This window comes from Anser cygnoides, chromosome 5 (assembly GCF_040182565.1).
Source record: "Anser cygnoides isolate HZ-2024a breed goose chromosome 5, Taihu_goose_T2T_genome, whole genome shotgun sequence".
Classification (NCBI taxonomy): Eukaryota; Metazoa; Chordata; class Aves; order Anseriformes; family Anatidae; genus Anser; species Anser cygnoides.
Window position 1 is genome coordinate 48536468 of NC_089877.1, and position 19929 is coordinate 48556396.

At 58.8% G+C, this 19929-nt stretch overlaps 2 long non-coding RNA genes across 2 annotated transcripts; both read right to left on the reverse strand.

Annotated features, from left to right (window-relative positions):
- Nucleotides 1-376: 376 nt before the first annotated feature.
- LOC136790961 (uncharacterized) lies at nt 377-1146 on the reverse strand. The gene is made up of 3 exons (XR_010831957.1): nt 927-1146; nt 716-767; nt 377-513 (listed from the first exon to the last, which is right to left on the reverse strand). It is a non-coding gene; the product is annotated as an uncharacterized lncRNA (long non-coding RNA).
- Nucleotides 1147-18433: 17287 nt separating this feature from the next.
- On the reverse strand, nt 18434-19110 carry LOC136790962 (uncharacterized). Its single transcript, XR_010831958.1, has 3 exons — nt 18973-19110; nt 18762-18813; nt 18434-18559 (listed from the first exon to the last, which is right to left on the reverse strand). It is a non-coding gene; the product is annotated as an uncharacterized lncRNA (long non-coding RNA).
- Between the last annotated feature and the right edge of the window lie 819 nt (nt 19111-19929).

Below are 19929 nucleotides of genomic sequence, written 5' to 3' on the forward strand. Positions count from 1 at the left end.
TTTTCATGGGACGAGGATCCACACCAGCGGGCAGGTTGCCGTCCTTGTCAGCTGCGTCAGAGCCTGTGGTGAGAGGCAAGCCAGCCTCGTGGTGCCTGGGAGCCATCTGGGCAAGCTCCTCGGCCTGTCTGAGAGGCCCAGCATCGCAGTGAAGTGTGGTTGCCCCATAGATTTTCAGTGTTGTCTGGGACATCGCTGCACGCTGGGGAGAGGGTCTCCTCCGCTTCCTGTTCCGCAGCACTGGCTGCCACCAGGATCTGACGGATGTTAGCTTGGCCGGGTGGAATGATCTGGCCGGGGCCCTGTGCTGGCTGGAGTCGCTGGCGTCCGAAGAGGAAGAGGAGCGTGGATAGCAGGAGGCTCTGGCCTGCCTGGCAAGGAGCCGCTGCTGCCTCTCCCTGACAGCCTGGCTGCAGCGTTCACAGTCGAGGTCGTAACACAGAAGCTGGCCTAAGGGTCTGCTGCCGATCCAGATCGGGCTGCTCCCGCAGCCGTGAGCGCGCGCCTCAGCATCTGCAAGAGATGGGGCACACGGAGCGCCGTGAGCAAGTGTCTGCTGGGACGGGCCCTGCGCCTGGCCCAGGTGGCCGGCTGGCCTCTGAAGGTGGGGCCCGGCTGCCCGCGGCTTGGATGTGGCCCAGCCCTGGGCGGCAGCGGGGCCCTAGGGGACCCCGGCGCCTGCAGGAGCCAGCGCCAGGGCCGAGGAGAGCTCTACCTGTTTCATGAACCTTGCTGCGCCTTCCCCTGCCTCGGCTCCCGTCACAGACCTGTTGGCAGAGAGCAGAACCCCAGTGAGCCTGGCCCCAGCTGAGCCCCCTGAGAGGCCTCGTGTCCCATCCCCCGGTGCAGTGGGACCCCCCCGAATCCCCAGCCCCCCTGCCCTGCCAGGCTTCCTGAGAAAGGCTGGCCTGGAGCCTCCCTCCTACCTGGTGGCGTTTGCCTGAAGTGCTGCGGCAGCAGCGCAGGGTGGCCCAGGCCACCAGGAGCAGGACGAGGCCGGGGCCGAGGCAGAGGCAGCCGTGAAGTGCCAGCCCCAGGGTATCCAGCATGCTGGGACCAGAGACGAGTGTCTGTGCCATCCTCTGGAGACGCTTCTCCGTGCGACACAGGCCTCGGTGGCTGCTGCCACCGGGGGATAAGGGCAGGAGTGAGACTGTGAGGTCACCGCCAGCTCTGTGACACCGCTGAGCGCATCAGAGAGCCCAGGCGGAGGGCGCAGACGCAGGACCAGAGAGGGGCACCCAGCAGGGCCAGGGGCTGGGGGCTCTGCAGGGAGCCCCTGGGCAGGAGGCTGGGGTAGGCCAGGCCCTGCTGGCTGGGGAGGGCCGTTCGTAGCTGTCAGGAGAGGGCAGTAAGACGGAGGGAGCAGTGCGTTTCACCGGCCTGAAGGTTCCAGGAGCCTCAAGGCACTAGTTTCAAACACTTCCTCAAAGTGAAGCACCTCTCTGCCTGGCAATACCTACTTGACTTGCCGAGGCGACCGGCTCCGGGGCAGACGCGTGCTGCAGCGGAGCGCGGGATCGGGACAGGCAGGGCTATTTTTCGGGCATCGAGCCTACGTGAGGGAGCCGCCAGGCACCGGCAGCCCTCGTGAGGGAGGCTGACGGGGCGTAGGCGGAGCCAGCAGCGTCAGCGACAGCGTCGGCGGCGGGCCTTTTAAATTGGGCACCACCGCCATTTCAGAGCCACTTGCCGAGGCGACCGGCTCCGGGGCAGACGTGAGCTGCAGCGGAGCGCAGGATCGGGACAGGCAGGGCTATTTTTCGGGCATCCAGCCTACGTGAGGGAGCCGCCAGGCACCGGCAGCCCTCGTGAGGGAGGCTGACGAGGCGTAGGCGGAGCCAGTAGCGTCAGCGACAGCTCCTCCCCCTGGCCGTTCAAAGGCAGCCCTCAGGGAGCGCGAGCGACCAGGAGCGCAGCGACCAGGGCCGGCAAACAGGGAGTGACGCGGTGGGAGTGACGCGGCAGTTAGCGAGGCAGTGAGCGCGGGCAGGGCGGGCAGGAAGGGCGGACGCTCACACCCGCCCATAGGGACAACTCCTCTAACGGCACTCTCCTGTCAGCTGGGCTACAATGGTCTCCACCAGGCACGGTGCTTTCTCTAGGAAGTCAGTACACACCCAGACCGACTGCCCGTCCAAACACGCGGCAGTTCAGGTCTCCGGATGCGGGGAGTGTCTGAGCCTCTTGCTGCCATCGGCGGGAGGCAGGGAGACTGCTTGCGTGAGGTGCGAGCAGGTGGACGACCTGGTCCGCATGGTGGCGGAGCTCAAGGAGGAGGTGCAGAGGTTGAGGGATATCAGGGAGTGCGAGCGGGAGATGGACTGGTGGAGCGACTCCCTGCAGGACCGGAGGGAGAGGGACCAGGGTGAGACGCCCCAAAGGGGGGTGGACCCCCTGCCCTGTCGCCATCGGGCAGAGGGAGGGGACCTGCGAGTTGAGGAGGAATGGAGACATGTCCCTGCTCGACCTCGCAGGAGATGCCCTCCCCTTCCGGCGCCGCCTTCCCAGGTGCCCTTGAACAATAGGTTTGAGGCCCTGGAGCTGGAGAGACCGGTGGGTGAGGATGAGGTAGGAAGCCTACCCAGGAGGATGCCTGAGGTGAGGAAGTTGACTCCACGCCTCAGGACTGCCTCCACCAAGAAAGAGAGAAGGGTGATTGTTGTGGGCGACTCCCTCCTCAGGGGAACGGAGGGCCCTATTTGTCGGCCTGACCCCACACATAGGGAAGTCTGCTGCCTCCCTGGGGCCAGGGTCAGAGACGTTACCAGGAAGCTTCCAAACCTGGTTCGCCCCTCTGACTATTACCCGTTTTTGATAGTCCAGGCTGGCAGTGACGATGTTGAAAAGAGAAGCCTCAAGGCTATCAAACAGGACTATAGGGGGCTGGGACAATTGGTGGAGGGAGCGGGAGTGCAGGTGGTGTTTTCGTCTATCCCTGCGGGGGAAGGGAGAGGCATGGAGAGGACACGGAAAGCTCGCGTGGTTAATAGGTGGCTCAGAGGCTGGTGCCAGCACAGAAATTTTGGGTTTTTTCACCATGGGGAGCTTTACTCAGCACCCGGCCTGATGGCCCCAGACGGGTCCCTATCTCCAAGGGGAAAACGGATCCTAGGCCAGGAGCTGGCGGGGCTCATAGAGAGCGCTTTAAACTAGGTAAGAAGGGGGACGGGGCTCAAACAAGGCTTGTTGGAGCTGTGCCGGGGGAAACAATGGCTAGGCCGGGGAAGAAGGCGATGGCCCAGCTGAAGTGCATCTACACTAATGCACGCAGCATGGGTAACAAACAGGAGGAGCTGGAAGCCATCGTGCAGCAGGCAGGCTACGACTTGGTTGCCATCACGGAGACGTGGTGGGACCGCTCCCATGACTGGAGTGCTGCAATGCCTGGCTATCGGCTCTTCAGGAGGGACAGGCAGCACAGAGGGGGTGGTGGCGTGGCTCTCTACGTTAGAGAATCTTTTGATGTTGTGGAACTCCAGGCTGGGAATGATAAGGTTGAATCCCTGTGGGTTAGGATCCGCGGGAAGGCCGGCAAGGCTAGCATCCTGGTCGGGGTCTGTTATAGACCGCCGAACCAGGATGAGGAGACGGATGAGGAGTTTTATAGGCAACTGACAGAAGTTGCAAAATCGTCGGCGCTTGTCCTCGTGGGGGACTTCAACTTCCCGGACATATCCTGGAAACACAACACGGCACAGAGAAAGTAGTCTAGGAGGTTTCTGGAGAGCGTGGGAGATAGCTTCCTGACACAGCTGGTCAGTGAACCTACCAGGGGTGGTGCCCCGCTAGACCTTCTCTTCACAAACAGAGAAGGACTGGTGGGAGATGTGGTGGTCGGAAGCTGTCTTGGGCAGAGTGACCACGAAATGGTAGAGTTCTCTATTCTTGGCGAGGCCAGGAAGGGGACCAGTAAAACTGCTGTATTGGACTTCCGGAGGGCTGACTTTGAGCTGCTCAGGACGCTGGTTGGCCGAGTCCCTTGGGAGGCGGTTCTGAAGGGCAGAGGAGTCCAGGAAGGCTGGGCGCTCCTCAAGAAGGAAATCGTGATGGCACAGGAGCAGTCCGTCCCCACGTGCCCAAAGACGAGCCGGCGTGGAAGAAGACCGGCCTGGCTCAACAGAGAGTTGCGGCTTGTGCTTAGCAGAAAAAAGAGGGTTTATAATCTTTGGAAAAAAGGGCGGGCCACTGAGGAGGACTACAAGGATGTAGCGAGGCTGTGCAGGGAGAAAATTAGAAAGGCCAAAGCTCATCTGGAGCTCAACCTGGCTACTGCCGTTAAAGACAACAAAAAATCCTTTTACAAATATATCAACACGAAACGGAGGACTAAGGAGAATCTCCATCCTTTACTGGATGCGAGGGGAAACCTAGTTACTAAGGATGAGGAAAAGGCTGAGGTGCTTAATGCTGCCTTTGCCTCAGTCTTTAGCGGCAATACCGGTTGTTCTCTGGATACCCAGTGCCCTGAGCTGGTGGAAGGGGATGGGGAGCAGGATGTGGCCTTCGCTACCCATGAGGAAATGGTTGGCGACCTGCTACGGAGCTTGGATGAGCGCAAGTCGATGGGGCCGGATGGGATGCACCCGAGGGTACTGAAAGAACTGGCGGAGGAGCTGGCCGAGCCGCTTTCCATCATTTATCGGCAGTCCTGGCTATCGGGGGAGGTCCCAGGTGACTGGCGGCTAGCCAATGTGACGCCCATCTATAAGAAGGGCCGCAGGGCAGACCCGGGGAACTATAGGCCTGTCAGTTTGACCTCAGTGCCAGGAAAGCTCATGGAGCAGATTATCTTGAGGGTCATCACGCGGCACTTGCAGGGCAAGCAGGCGATCAGGCCCAGTCAGCATGGGTTTATGAAAGGCAGGTCCTGCTTGACGAACCTGATCTCCTTCTATGACCAAGTGACGCGCTTGGTGGATGAGGGAAAGGCTGTGGATGTGGTTTACCTTGACCTCAGTAAGGCTTTTGACACCGTTCCCCACAACATTCTCCTCAAGAAACTGGCTGCTCGGGGCTTGGACTGGCGTACGCTTCGCTGGGTTAGAAACTGGCTGGATAGCCGGGCCCAGAGAGTTGTGGTGAATGGAGTCAAATCTGGTTGGAGGCTGGTCACTAGTGGTGTCCCCCAGGGCTCGGTACTGGGGCCGGTCCTCTTTAATATCTTTATTGATGATCTGGATGAGGGCGTCCAGTGCACCCTCAGTAAGTTTGCAGGTGACACCAAGCTAAGTGCGTGTGTCGATCTGCTCGAGGGCAGGAAGGCTCTGCAGGAGGATCTGGATAGGCTGGAGCGATGGGCTGAGGTCAACTGCATGAAGTTCAACAAGGCCAAGTGCCGGGTCCTGCACCTGGGGCGCAACAACCCCAAGCAGAGCTACAGGCTGGGAGATGAGTGGCTGGAAAGCTGCCTGGCCGAGAGGGACCTGGGAGTATTGGTTGATAGTCGGCTGAATATGAGCCAGCAGTGTGCTCAGGTGGCCAAGAAGACCAACAGCATCCTGGCCTGTATAAGAAGCAGTGTGGCCAGCAGGTCTAGGGAAGTGATTGTGCCCCTGTACTCGGCTCTGGTGAGGCCGCACCTTGAGTACTGTGTTCAGTTTTGGGCCCCTCGCTACAGGAAGGACACGGACGTGCTCGAGCGAGTCCAGAGAAGGGCGACCAAGCTGGTGAGGGGTCTGGAGAACAAGTCTTACGAGGAGCGGCTGAGGGAGCTGGGCTTGTTCAGCCTGGAGAAGAGGAGGCTCAGGGGCGACCTCATCGCTCTCTACAGTTACCTTAAAGGAGGCTGTAGAGAGGTGGGGGTTGGTCTGTTCTCCCGCGTGCCTGGTGACAGGACGAGGGGGAATGGGCGAAAGTTGCGACAGGGGAGTTTTAGGTTGGATGTTAGGAAGTACTTCTTTACCGAAAGGGTTATTAAGCATTGGAACGGGCTGCCCAGGGAGGTGGTGGAGTCACCATCCCTGGAGGTCTTTAAAAGACGTTTAGATGTAGAGCTTAGCGATATGGTTTAGTGGAGTACTTAGTGTTAGGTCGGAGGTTGGACTCGATGATCTTGAGGTCTCTTCCAACCTAGAAATCTGTGATACTGTGTGATACTCCTGACTTTGATAGCGCTGCTTTTCCTGGCCACGGCTGGGAGGTTCTGCTGAGTTTATGGCAGTTGCTTGACCGGTGGCTTATTGCTCTAGTTTTGCCTTTGCCTTTTTGGCCGTGGTTGACAATGCTGAAGGATTTCTCTGGAAAGGGTTGTGGTGGCGTGAGTCTTGGGGCACAACATCCTCGGTGTGCAAGTACCTTCACAGCTGCATTCCAGGGCTTCGGAAGTGTTGTTTCTGCCTGTTTATTTCCCGTGTTTATTTTTGTTTACTGTTTTATATTGTTGTTATTTTTATTTTGTTTATTTTTGTTCATTTTGTCTACTGTTTCTGTTTTGTTTGTTTGTTTATTTCCCATGCCATGCGCATTGGTATACAGGCAGTTTAGGGAAGCAGCAGGCGCAGTTGCCCCTAGGGGGACGCAAGAAGATTCCGGGTGGGGTATCGGAAACATTACCTTCTCTGAGGAGCCCTCGGACAATCCGATGGGATCCTTTTGATGCAGTGCCCTGACCGGTCCCGCTCCCTGTGCTTGCTACTTCCCTCTACCTCGATGTGCTTCTTGGGGCCTGAGTTCCAACTACTCTCCAGACCCTCATCCCTTTCCTGCCCGAGAGCCTCGAACCTATTACCCAGGGACACCGTGGGGGTTGGTGGCACCATGGGTGTTGGGGGCAGACGCCTCCTTCTGCTTTGAGCAGAGACGAGGGTCCGGCCCCTTTCCTCTCGCGGGCTGTCAAGCTCCCTGTCCTGCAGGTGACCAGCTGGCTCAGCTGCTACCCTTTGCAGGGACTTAGGAGGGGGCTGCTGGGCTTCAGTAGGGGTAGGTTCACACCTCCTACCCGTCTCCCTCAGAGACTCCCAGGAGCCCCTCAGGCTGCCGATTTCTCGCTGCAGCCCACCCATCTGCTCAAGCAGCTCCTTGAGCAGGGCACACCTGCACCCACGACAGCCCTCTCTTCCCTCAGGACCCAGGGGAGCCTCCAGATTCCGGAGCTCCCCACAGTCACCACTCTGGACTGCCACTTCACCTCCCAGGGGATCCAGCTGGGTGCCCACATGAGCCCAGAGAGGCCGTGTCCCCTCAGTTTGGGTTGCTGCCTCAGCCCGGCGGCTATGCCGGGTGCCCACCAGGGTGAATTATAAGTCATAAGAGGCAGAGTTCCCAAAGGAGAGGAGAGGAAGAGCAAGTGAAGTGGGAAAGAGAGGAGAGGATCCTCCCCGCACTCCTCCCTGCCCCGCTTGAACTGTCCCGCACAAACTGCCTGTGCTAACTGCCAAGCCGGTCCTGTTTGTGCGTCGTGTTCGCGGTGCTCCTGGCACTTTTTTTTAGCCCCTTTATGACTGGCCTGTGCCGCATCAAGGCATGAGGGAACGGTGTGATATGGCCCAGGGTGGACATTGACCACGAGAGGCACGTCCAATGTGAGTGTGATCCCCCCTTCATTTGCTTGCCCCCATCAGGACTTCCCCGCCCCTTTGGCACCCTGAGGTGGCCTCACCTAATGAGGATGGGGACAGCTAAGACTTTGCTCTCCCAGAGCCATCCTGCGCCTGCTTTCACTTCCCTGCTGGCGCTCCCAGGCCCTCGCAACAGTGCAAGAGCCCAAAGAGGGACATCAAAATGGTCCCATTGTTGGTAATAGAAGATGAAATATACAATATTGCTTAATATGTGTTACATTTGCGATGTACTGTTCCGGGGCTGCGCTTGGAAGACACAAAATATATGTGCAAAGATAGCATGAGGGAACGCACCAGTTCATGATGAGGAATAAGGAGGACTAAAAGAATGCCAAATTTGCAAGACATCTAGATAACTGGGGCCTCTCGGACCCCGAGAACTGGATCAAACCAACCTTGCGGTTTGGACTGAGACCAAGGGCTCAGAGAGCATGCGTAAGAAGAAAAGGTTAAAAGGTTCAACTCTGATGAAGACATCTTACTTCATCCTGACGACCACCCGGACGACCACCAGAGAGTGATACGCAAGCGCAGAAGGACTGATAAGATAATTAGCATACGAAGTGGGGCTAGGCGGAGCTAGGAAATGAGTATGCGTAGATGTGTTATGAAACTTAATGCATATGTAATATTTTAGGAGATAAAAGAGAACTGAGTGAACAAATCGGACGAGGTTAGATTTGGGCAGGCATGCCCCTAACTTCCGGCGCCTAATAAAGCACCTTCATATAATCACTTTGTGGATTATGTGTTTTCATGAATGCCAACACCATGAGCCCTGCGTAGGGGCTGCTCTCTGGAAGTCCCAGTCTGCTGAGGTGGGCGGCATGGTTAGAGGTACCATGTTCCTCATCCCGCAGCCCTGGTTCGTTGGCGCCATGGGGAGCCTCAGAGCCTTCCCAGACATCTGTGCTCATATCAGTGCAGCCCAGAACAGGTGGAGATTTAATAGGAATGGGTTTAATGGATTTAACAGGGGTAGGAAGAGGTAGTGACGGGGAGGCTTCCACGTTCCCTCGCAGCTTCTGTCCCTCGCAGCACAGGCAGCAGGGGATGTTTTCCATGGGACACCCGCTTTCCTGGTGCCCAGCCCTGGATCTTGAGGGTGGCGCTGAACGTGGAGCCCTGCGCGCTGCTGTTAGGGGACTGATGGCAGTGCCTGGGGTCCTCCCAGCGACCCTGCAGGCAAGCCCCATTGGTGGCACAGCTTCTTCTCACGGATGTGCATCTCCAGGAACTCCCGCACGTCCTCCGGCAGGAACAGGGCCTCCGCTGAGCAGAAGTAGGAGGGGGCAGGACGGGAGTGCAGCGGCGCGGGAGCTGTGCGGCGTGCCATCCTGTATGTGTACCTCCTGTGGGACTGCTGCACCGTGGTGGGGAGGGCTCCCAGCTGCATCTCTATGGACTTCCTCAGGGTGTGCATCCGCAGCAGCTTCCAGAAGCCCAGTCCTTGCTCCAGCCTTTTCATGGGACGAGGATCCACACCAGCGGGCAGGTTGCCGTCCTTGTCAGCTGCGTCAGAGCCTGTGGTGAGAGGCAAGCCAGCCTCGTGGTGCCTGGGAGCCATCTGGGCAAGCTCCTCGGCCTGTCTGAGAGGCCCAGCATCGCAGTGAAGTGTGGTTGCCCCATAGATTTTCAGTGTTGTCTGGGACATCGCTGCACGCTGGGGAGAGGGTCTCCTCCGCTTCCTGTTCCGCAGCACTGGCTGCCACCAGGATCTGACGGATGTTAGCTTGGCCGGGTGGAATGATCTGGCCGGGGCCCTGTGCTGGCTGGAGTCGCTGGCGTCCGAAGAGGAAGAGGAGCGTGGATAGCAGGAGGCTCTGGCCTGCCTGGCAAGGAGCCGCTGCTGCCTCTCCCTGACAGCCTGGCTGCAGCGTTCACAGTCGAGGTCGTAACACAGAAGCTGGCCTAAGGGTCTGCTGCCGATCCAGATCGGGCTGCTCCCGCAGCCGTGAGCGCGCGCCTCAGCATCTGCAAGAGATGGGGCACACGGAGCGCCGTGAGCAAGTGTCTGCTGGGACGGGCCCTGCGCCTGGCCCAGGTGGCCGGCTGGCCTCTGAAGGTGGGGCCCGGCTGCCCGCGGCTTGGATGTGGCCCAGCCCTGGGCGGCAGCGGGGCCCTAGGGGACCCCGGCGCCTGCAGGAGCCAGCGCCAGGGCCGAGGAGAGCTCTACCTGTTTCATGAACCTTGCTGCGCCTTCCCCTGCCTCGGCTCCCGTCACAGACCTGTTGGCAGAGAGCAGAACCCCAGTGAGCCTGGCCCCAGCTGAGCCCCCTGAGAGGCCTCGTGTCCCATCCCCCGGTGCAGTGGGACCCCCCCGAATCCCCAGCCCCCCTGCCCTGCCAGGCTTCCTGAGAAAGGCTGGCCTGGAGCCTCCCTCCTACCTGGTGGCGTTTGCCTGAAGTGCTGCGGCAGCAGCGCAGGGTGGCCCAGGCCACCAGGAGCAGGACGAGGCCGGGGCCGAGGCAGAGGCAGCCGTGAAGTGCCAGCCCCAGGGTATCCAGCATGCTGGGACCAGAGACGAGTGTCTGTGCCATCCTCTGGAGACGCTTCTCCGTGCGACACAGGCCTCGGTGGCTGCTGCCACCGGGGGATAAGGGCAGGAGTGAGACTGTGAGGTCACCGCCAGCTCTGTGACACCGCTGAGCGCATCAGAGAGCCCAGGCGGAGGGCGCAGACGCAGGACCAGAGAGGGGCACCCAGCAGGGCCAGGGGCTGGGGGCTCTGCAGGGAGCCCCTGGGCAGGAGGCTGGGGTAGGCCAGGCCCTGCTGGCTGGGGAGGGCCGTTCGTAGCTGTCAGGAGAGGGCAGTAAGACGGAGGGAGCAGTGCGTTTCACCGGCCTGAAGGTTCCAGGAGCCTCAAGGCACTAGTTTCAAACACTTCCTCAAAGTGAAGCACCTCTCTGCCTGGCAATACCTACTTGACTTGCCGAGGCGACCGGCTCCGGGGCAGACGCGTGCTGCAGCGGAGCGCGGGATCGGGACAGGCAGGGCTATTTTTCGGGCATCGAGCCTACGTGAGGGAGCCGCCAGGCACCGGCAGCCCTCGTGAGGGAGGCTGACGGGGCGTAGGCGGAGCCAGCAGCGTCAGCGACAGCGTCGGCGGCGGGCCTTTTAAATCGGGCACCACCGCCATTTCAGAGCCACTTGCCGAGGCGACCGGCTCCGGGGCAGACGTGAGCTGCAGCGGAGCGCAGGATCGGGACAGGCAGGGCTATTTTTCGGGCATCCAGCCTACGTGAGGGAGCCGCCAGGCACCGGCAGCCCTCGTGAGGGAGGCTGACGAGGCGTAGGCGGAGCCAGTAGCGTCAGCGACAGCTCCTCCCCCTGGCCGTTCAAAGGCAGCCCTCAGGGAGCGCGAGCGACCAGGAGCGCAGCGACCAGGGCCGGCAAACAGGGAGTGACGCGGTGGGAGTGACGCGGCAGTTAGCGAGGCAGTGAGCGCGGGCAGGGCGGGCAGGAAGGGCGGACGCTCACACCCGCCCATAGGGACAACTCCTCTAACGGCACTCTCCTGTCAGCTGGGCTACAATGGTCTCCACCAGGCACGGTGCTTTCTCTAGGAAGTCAGTACACACCCAGACCGACTGCCCGTCCAAACACGCGGCAGTTCAGGTCTCCGGATGCGGGGAGTGTCTGAGCCTCTTGCTGCCATCGGCGGGAGGCAGGGAGACTGCTTGCGTGAGGTGCGAGCAGGTGGACGACCTGGTCCGCATGGTGGCGGAGCTCAAGGAGGAGGTGCAGAGGTTGAGGGATATCAGGGAGTGCGAGCGGGAGATGGACTGGTGGAGCGACTCCCTGCAGGACCGGAGGGAGAGGGACCAGGGTGAGACGCCCCAAAGGGGGGTGGACCCCCTGCCCTGTCGCCATCGGGCAGAGGGAGGGGACCTGCGAGTTGAGGAGGAATGGAGATATGTCCCTGCTCGACCTCGCAGGAGATGCCCTCCCCTTCCAGCGCCGCCTTCCCAGGTGCCCTTGAACAATAGGTTTGAGGCCCTGGAGCTGGAGAGACCGGTGGGTGAGGATGAGGTAGGAAGCCTACCCAGGAGGATGCCTGAGGTGAGGAAGTTGACTCCACGCCTCAGGACTGCCTCCACCAAGAAAGAGAGAAGGGTGATTGTTGTGGGCGACTCCCTCCTCAGGGGAACGGAGGGCCCTATTTGTCGGCCTGACCCCACACATAGGGAAGTCTGCTGCCTCCCTGGGGCCAGGGTCAGAGACGTTACCAGGAAGCTTCCAAACCTGGTTCGCCCCTCTGACTATTACCCGTTTTTGATAGTCCAGGCTGGCAGTGACGATGTTGAAAAGAGAAGCCTCAAGGCTATCAAACAGGACTATAGGGGGCTGGGACAATTGGTGGAGGGAGCGGGAGTGCAGGTGGTGTTTTCGTCTATCCCTGCGGGGGAAGGGAGAGGCATGGAGAGGACACGGAAAGCTCGCGTGGTTAATAGGTGGCTCAGAGGCTGGTGCCAGCACAGAAATTTTGGGTTTTTTCACCATGGGGAGCTTTACTCGGCACCCGGCCTGATGGCCCCAGACGGGTCCCTATCTCCAAGGGGAAAACGGATCCTAGGCCAGGAGCTGGCGGGGCTCATAGAGAGCGCTTTAAACTAGGTAAGAAGGGGGACGGGGCTCAAACAAGGCTTGTTGGAGCTGTGCCGGGGGAAACAATGGCTAGGCCGGGGAAGAAGGCGATGGCCCAGCTGAAGTGCATCTACACTAATGCACGCAGCATGGGTAACAAACAGGAGGAGCTGGAAGCCATCGTGCAGCAGGCAGGCTACGACTTGGTTGCCATCACGGAGACGTGGTGGGACCGCTCCCATGACTGGAGTGCTGCAATGCCTGGCTATCGGCTCTTCAGGAGGGACAGGCAGCACAGAGGGGGTGGTGGCGTGGCTCTCTACGTTAGAGAATCTTTTGATGTTGTGGAACTCCAGGCTGGGAATGATAAGGTTGAATCCCTGTGGGTTAGGATCCGCGGGAAGGCCGGCAAGGCTAGCATCCTGGTCGGGGTCTGTTATAGACCGCCGAACCAGGATGAGGAGACGGATGAGGAGTTTTATAGGCAACTGACAGAAGTTGCAAAATCGTCGGCGCTTGTCCTCGTGGGGGACTTCAACTTCCCGGACATATCCTGGAAACACAACACGGCACAGAGAAAGTAGTCTAGGAGGTTTCTGGAGAGCGTGGGAGATAGCTTCCTGACACAGCTGGTCAGTGAACCTACCAGGGGTGGTGCCCCGCTAGACCTTCTCTTCACAAACAGAGAAGGACTGGTGGGAGATGTGGTGGTCGGAAGCTGTCTTGGGCAGAGTGACCACGAAATGGTAGAGTTCTCTATTCTTGGCGAGGCCAGGAAGGGGACCAGTAAAACTGCTGTATTGGACTTCCGGAGGGCTGACTTTGAGCTGCTCAGGACGCTGGTTGGCCGAGTCCCTTGGGAGGCGGTTCTGAAGGGCAGAGGAGTCCAGGAAGGCTGGGCGCTCCTCAAGAAGGAAATCGTGATGGCACAGGAGCAGTCCGTCCCCACGTGCCCAAAGACGAGCCGGCGTGGAAGAAGACCGGCCTGGCTCAACAGAGAGTTGCGGCTTGTGCTTAGCAGAAAAAAGAGGGTTTATAATCTTTGGAAAAAAGGGCGGGCCACTGAGGAGGACTACAAGGATGTAGCGAGGCTGTGCAGGGAGAAAATTAGAAAGGCCAAAGCTCATCTGGAGCTCAACCTGGCTACTGCCGTTAAAGACAACAAAAAATCCTTTTACAAATATATCAACACGAAACGGAGGACTAAGGAGAATCTCCATCCTTTACTGGATGCGAGGGGAAACCTAGTTACTAAGGATGAGGAAAAGGCTGAGGTGCTTAATGCTGCCTTTGCCTCAGTCTTTAGCGGCAATACCGGTTGTTCTCTGGATACCCAGTGCCCTGAGCTGGTGGAAGGGGATGGGGAGCAGGATGTGGCCTTCGCTACCCATGAGGAAATGGTTGGCGACCTGCTACGGAGCTTGGATGAGCGCAAGTCGATGGGGCCGGATGGGATGCACCCGAGGGTACTGAAAGAACTGGCGGAGGAGCTGGCCGAGCCGCTTTCCATCATTTATCGGCAGTCCTGGCTATCGGGGGAGGTCCCAGGTGACTGGCGGCTAGCCAATGTGACGCCCATCTATAAGAAGGGCCGCAGGGCAGACCCGGGGAACTATAGGCCTGTCAGTTTGACCTCAGTGCCAGGAAAGCTCATGGAGCAGATTATCTTGAGGGTCATCACGCGGCACTTGCAGGGCAAGCAGGCGATCAGGCCCAGTCAGCATGGGTTTATGAAAGGCAGGTCCTGCTTGACGAACCTGATCTCCTTCTATGACCAAGTGACGCGCTTGGTGGATGAGGGAAAGGCTGTGGATGTGGTTTACCTTGACCTCAGTAAGGCTTTTGACACCGTTCCCCACAACATTCTCCTCAAGAAACTGGCTGCTCGGGGCTTGGACTGGCGTACGCTTCGCTGGGTTAGAAACTGGCTGGATAGCCGGGCCCAGAGAGTTGTGGTGAATGGAGTCAAATCTGGTTGGAGGCTGGTCACTAGTGGTGTCCCCCAGGGCTCGGTACTGGGGCCGGTCCTCTTTAATATCTTTATTGATGATCTGGATGAGGGCGTCCAGTGCACCCTCAGTAAGTTTGCAGGTGACACCAAGCTAAGTGCGTGTGTCGATCTGCTCGAGGGCAGGAAGGCTCTGCAGGAGGATCTGGATAGGCTGGAGCGATGGGCTGAGGTCAACTGCATGAAGTTCAACAAGGCCAAGTGCCGGGTCCTGCACCTGGGGCGCAACAACCCCAAGCAGAGCTACAGGCTGGGAGATGAGTGGCTGGAAAGCTGCCTGGCCGAGAGGGACCTGGGAGTATTGGTTGATAGTCGGCTGAATATGAGCCAGCAGTGTGCTCAGGTGGCCAAGAAGACCAACAGCATCCTGGCCTGTATAAGAAGCAGTGTGGCCAGCAGGTCTAGGGAAGTGATTGTGCCCCTGTACTCGGCTCTGGTGAGGCCGCACCTTGAGTACTGTGTTCAGTTTTGGGCCCCTCGCTACAGGAAGGACACGGACGTGCTCGAGCGAGTCCAGAGAAGGGCGACCAAGCTGGTGAGGGGTCTGGAGAACAAGTCTTACGAGGAGCGGCTGAGGGAGCTGGGCTTGTTCAGCCTGGAGAAGAGGAGGCTCAGGGGCGACCTCATCGCTCTCTACAGTTACCTTAAAGGAGGCTGTAGAGAGGTGGGGGTTGGTCTGTTCTCCCGCGTGCCTGGTGACAGGACGAGGGGGAATGGGCGAAAGTTGCGACAGGGGAGTTTTAGGTTGGATGTTAGGAAGTACTTCTTTACCGAAAGGGTTATTAAGCATTGGAACGGGCTGCCCAGGGAGGTGGTGGAGTCACCATCCCTGGAGGTCTTTAAAAGACGTTTAGATGTAGAGCTTAGCGATATGGTTTAGTGGAGTACTTAGTGTTAGGTCGGAGGTTGGACTCGATGATCTTGAGGTCTCTTCCAACCTAGAAATCTGTGATACTGTGTGATACTCCTGACTTTGATAGCGCTGCTTTTCCTGGCCACGGCTGGGAGGTTCTGCTGAGTTTATGGCAGTTGCTTGACCGGTGGCTTATTGCTCTAGTTTTGCCTTTGCCTTTTTGGCCGTGGTTGACAATGCTGAAGGATTTCTCTGGAAAGGGTTGTGGTGGCGTGAGTCTTGGGGCACAACATCCTCGGTGTGCAAGTACCTTCACAGCTGCATTCCAGGGCTTCGGAAGTGTTGTTTCTGCCTGTTTATTTCCCGTGTTTATTTTTGTTTACTGTTTTATATTGTTGTTATTTTTATTTTGTTTATTTTTGTTCATTTTGTCTACTGTTTCTGTTTTGTTTGTTTGTTTATTTCCCATGCCATGCGCATTGGTATACAGGCAGTTTAGGGAAGCAGCAGGCGCAGTTGCCCCTAGGGGGACGCAAGAAGATTCCGGGTGGGGTATCGGAAACATTACCTTCTCTGAGGAGCCCTCGGACAATCCGATGGGATCCTTTTGATGCAGTGCCCTGACCGGTCCCGCTCCCTGTGCTTGCTACTTCCCTCTACCTCGATGTGCTTCTTGGGGCCTGAGTTCCAACTACTCTCCAGACCCTCATCCCTTTCCTGCCCGAGAGCCTCGAACCTATTACCCAGGGACACCGTGGGGGTTGGTGGCACCATGGGTGTTGGGGGCAGACGCCTCCTTCTGCTTTGAGCAGAGACGAGGGTCCGGCCCCTTTCCTCTCGCGGGCTGTCAAGCTCCCTGTCCTGCAGGTGACCAGCTGGCTCAGCTGCTACCCTTTGCAGGGACTTAGGAGGGGGCTGCTGGGCTTCAGTAGGGGTAGGTTCACACCTCCTACCCGTCTCCCTCAGAGACTCCCAGGAGCCCCTCAGGCTGCCGATTTCTCGCTGCAGCCCACCCATCTGCTCAAGCAGCTCCTTGAGCAGGGCACACCTGCACCCACGACAGCCCTCTCTTCCCTCAGGACCCAGGGGAGCCTCCAGATTCCGGAGCTCCCCACAGTCACCACTCTGGACTGCCACTTCACCTCCCAGGGGATCCAGCTGGGTGCCCACATGAGCCCAGAGAGGCCGTGTCCCCTCAGTTTGGGTTGCTGCCTCAGCCCGGCGGCTATGCCGGGTGCCCACCAGGGTGAATTATAAGTCATAAGAGGCAGAGTTCCCAAAGGAGAGGAGAGGAAGAGCAAGTGAAGTGGGAAAGAGAGGAGAGGATCCTCCCCGCACTCCTCCCTGCCCCGCTTGAACTGTCCCGCACAAACTGCCTGTGCTAACTGCCAAGCCGGTCCTGTTTGTGCGTCGTGTTCGCGGTGCTCCTGGCACTTTTTTTTAGCCCCTTTATGACTGGCCTGTGCCGCATCAAGGCATGAGGGAACGGTGTGATATGGCCCAGGGTGGACATTGACCACGAGAGGCACGTCCAATGTGAGTGTGATCCCCCCTTCATTTGCTTGCCCCCATCAGGACTTCCCCGCCCCTTTGGCACCCTGAGGTGGCCTCACCTAATGAGGATGGGGACAGCTAAGACTTTGCTCTCCCAGAGCCATCCTGCGCCTGCTTTCACTTCCCTGCTGGCGCTCCCAGGCCCTCGCAACAGTGCAAGAGCCCAAAGAGGGACATCAAAATGGTCCCATTGTTGGTAATAGAAGATGAAATATACAATATTGCTTAATATGTGTTACATTTGCGATGTACTGTTCCGGGGCTGCGCTTGGAAGACACAAAATATATGTGCAAAGATAGCATGAGGGAACGCACCAGTTCATGATGAGGAATAAGGAGGACTAAAAGAATGCCAAATTTGCAAGACATCTAGATAACTGGGGCCTCTCGGACCCCGAGAACTGGATCAAACCAACCTTGCGGTTTGGACTGAGACCAAGGGCTCAGAGAGCATGCGTAAGAAGAAAAGGTTAAAAGGTTCAACTCTGATGAAGACATCTTACTTCATCCTGACGACCACCCGGACGACCACCAGAGAGTGATACGCAAGCGCAGAAGGACTGATAAGATAATTAGCATACGAAGTGGGGCTAGGCGGAGCTAGGAAATGAGTATGCGTAGATGTGTTATGAAACTTAATGCATATGTAATATTTTAGGAGATAAAAGAGAACTGAGTGAACAAATCGGACGAGGTTAGATTTGGGCAGGCATGCCCCTAACTTCCGGCGCCTAATAAAGCACCTTCATATAATCACTTTGTGGATTATGTGTTTTCATGAATGCCAACACCATGAGCCCTGCGTAGGGGCTGCTCTCTGGAAGTCCCAGTCTGCTGAGGTGGGCGGCATGGTTAGAGGCACCATGTTCCTCATCCCGCAGCCCTGGTTCGTTGGCGCCATGGGGAGCCTCAGAGCCTTCCCAGACATCTGTGCTCATATCAGTGCAGCCCAGAACAGGTGGAGATTTAATAGGAATGGGTTTAATGGATTTAACAGGGGTAGGAAGAGGTAGTGACGGGGAGGCTTCCACGTTCCCTCGCAGCTTCTGTCCCTCGCAGCACAGGCAGCAGGGGATGTTTTCCATGGGACACCCGCTTTCCTGGTGCCCAGCCCTGGATCTTGAGGGTGGCGCTGAACGTGGAGCCCTGCGCGCTGCTGTTAGGGGACTGATGGCAGTGCCTGGGGTCCTCCCAGCGACCCTGCAGGCAAGCCCCATTGGTGGCACAGCTTCTTCTCACGGATGTGCATCTCCAGGAACTCCCGCACGTCCTCCGGCAGGAACAGGGCCTCCGCTGAGCAGAAGTAGGAGGGGGCAGGACGGGAGTGCAGCGGCGCGGGAGCTGTGCGGCGTGCCATCCTGTATGTGTACCTCCTGTGGGACTGCTGCACCGTGGTGGGGAGGGCTCCCAGCTGCATCTCTATGGACTTCCTCAGGGTGTGCATCCGCAGCAGCTTCCAGAAGCCCAGTCCTTGCTCCAGCCTTTTCATGGGACGAGGATCCACACCAGCGGGCAGGTTGCCGTCCTTGTCAGCTGCGTCAGAGCCTGTGGTGAGAGGCAAGCCAGCCTCGTGGTGCCTGGGAGCCATCTGGGCAAGCTCCTCGGCCTGTCTGAGAGGCCCAGCATCGCAGTGAAGTGTGGTTGCCCCATAGATTTTCAGTGTTGTCTGGGACATCGCTGCACGCTGGGGAGAGGGTCTCCTCCGCTTCCTGTTCCGCAGCACTGGCTGCCACCAGGATCTGACGGATGTTAGCTTGGCCGGGTGGAATGATCTGGCCGGGGCCCTGTGCTGGCTGGAGTCGCTGGCGTCCGAAGAGGAAGAGGAGCGTGGATAGCAGGAGGCTCTGGCCTGCCTGGCAAGGAGCCGCTGCTGCCTCTCCCTGACAGCCTGGCTGCAGCGTTCACAGTCGAGATCGTAACACAGAAGCTGGCCTAAGGGTCTGCTGCCGATCCAGATCGGGCTGCTCCCGCAGCCGTGAGCGCGCGCCTCAGCATCTGCAAGAGATGGGGCACACGGAGCGCCGTGAGCAAGTGTCTGCTGGGACGGGCCCTGCGCCTGGCCCAGGTGGCCGGCTGGCCTCTGAAGGTGGGGCCCGGCTGCCCGCGGCTTGGATGTGGCCCAGCCCTGGGCGGCAGCGGGGCCCTAGGGGACCCCGGCGCCTGCAGGAGCCAGCGCCAGGGCCGAGGAGAGCTCTACCTGTTTCATGAACCTTGCTGCGCCTTCCCCTGCCTCGGCTCCCGTCACAGACCTGCTGGCAGAGAGCAGAACCCCAGTGAGCCTGGCCCCAGCTGAGCCCCCCGAGAGGCCTCGTGTCCCATCCCCCGGTGCAGTGGGACCCCCCCGAATCCCCAGCCCCCCTGCCCTGCCAGGCTTCCTGAGAAAGGCTGGCCTGGAGCCTCCCTCCTACCTGGTGGCGTTTGCCTGAAGTGCTGCGGCAGCAGCGCAGGGTGGCCCAGGCCACCAGGAGCAGGACGAGGCCGGGGCCGAGGCAGAGGCAGCCGTGAAGTGCCAGCCCCAGGGTATCCAGCATGCTGGGACCAGAGACGAGTGTCTGTGCCATCCTCTGGAGACGCTTCTCCGTGCGACACAGGCCTCGGTGGCTGCTGCCACCGGGGGATAAGGGCAGGAGTGAGACTGTGAGGTCACCGCCAGCTCTGTGACACCGCTGAGCGCATCAGAGAGCCCAGGCGGAGGGCGCAGACGCAGGACCAGAGAGGGGCACCCAGCAGGGCCAGGGGCTGGGGGCTCTGCAGGGAGCCCCTGGGCAGGAGGCTGGGGTAGGCCAGGCCCTGCTGGCTGGGGAGGGCCGTTCGTAGCTGTCAGGAGAGGGCAGTAAGACCGAGGAAGCAGTGCGTTTCACCGGCCTGAAGCTTCCAGGAGCCTCAGGGCAGTAGTTTCAAACACTTCCTCAAACTGAAGCACCTCTCTGCCTGGCAATACCTGCTCCTGACTTTGATAGCGCTGCTTTTCCTGGCCACGGCTGGGAGGTTCTGCTGAGTTTATGGCAGTTGCTTGACCGGTGGCTTATTGCTCTAGTTTTGCCTTTGCCTTTTTGGCCGTGGTTGACGATGCTGAAGGATTTCTCTGGAAAGGGTTGTGGTGGCGTGAGTCTTGGGGCACAACATCCTCGGTGTGCAAGTACCTTCACAGCTGCATTCCAGGGCTTCGGAAGTGTTGTTTCTGCCTGTTTATTTCCCGTGTTTATTTTTGTTTACTGTTTTATATTGTTGTTATTTTTATTTTGTTTATTTTTGTTCATTTTGTCTACTGTTTCTGTTTTGTTTGTTTGTTTATTTCCCATGCCATGCGCATTGGTATACAGGCAGTTTAGGGAAGCAACAGGCGCAGTTGCCCCTAGGGGGAC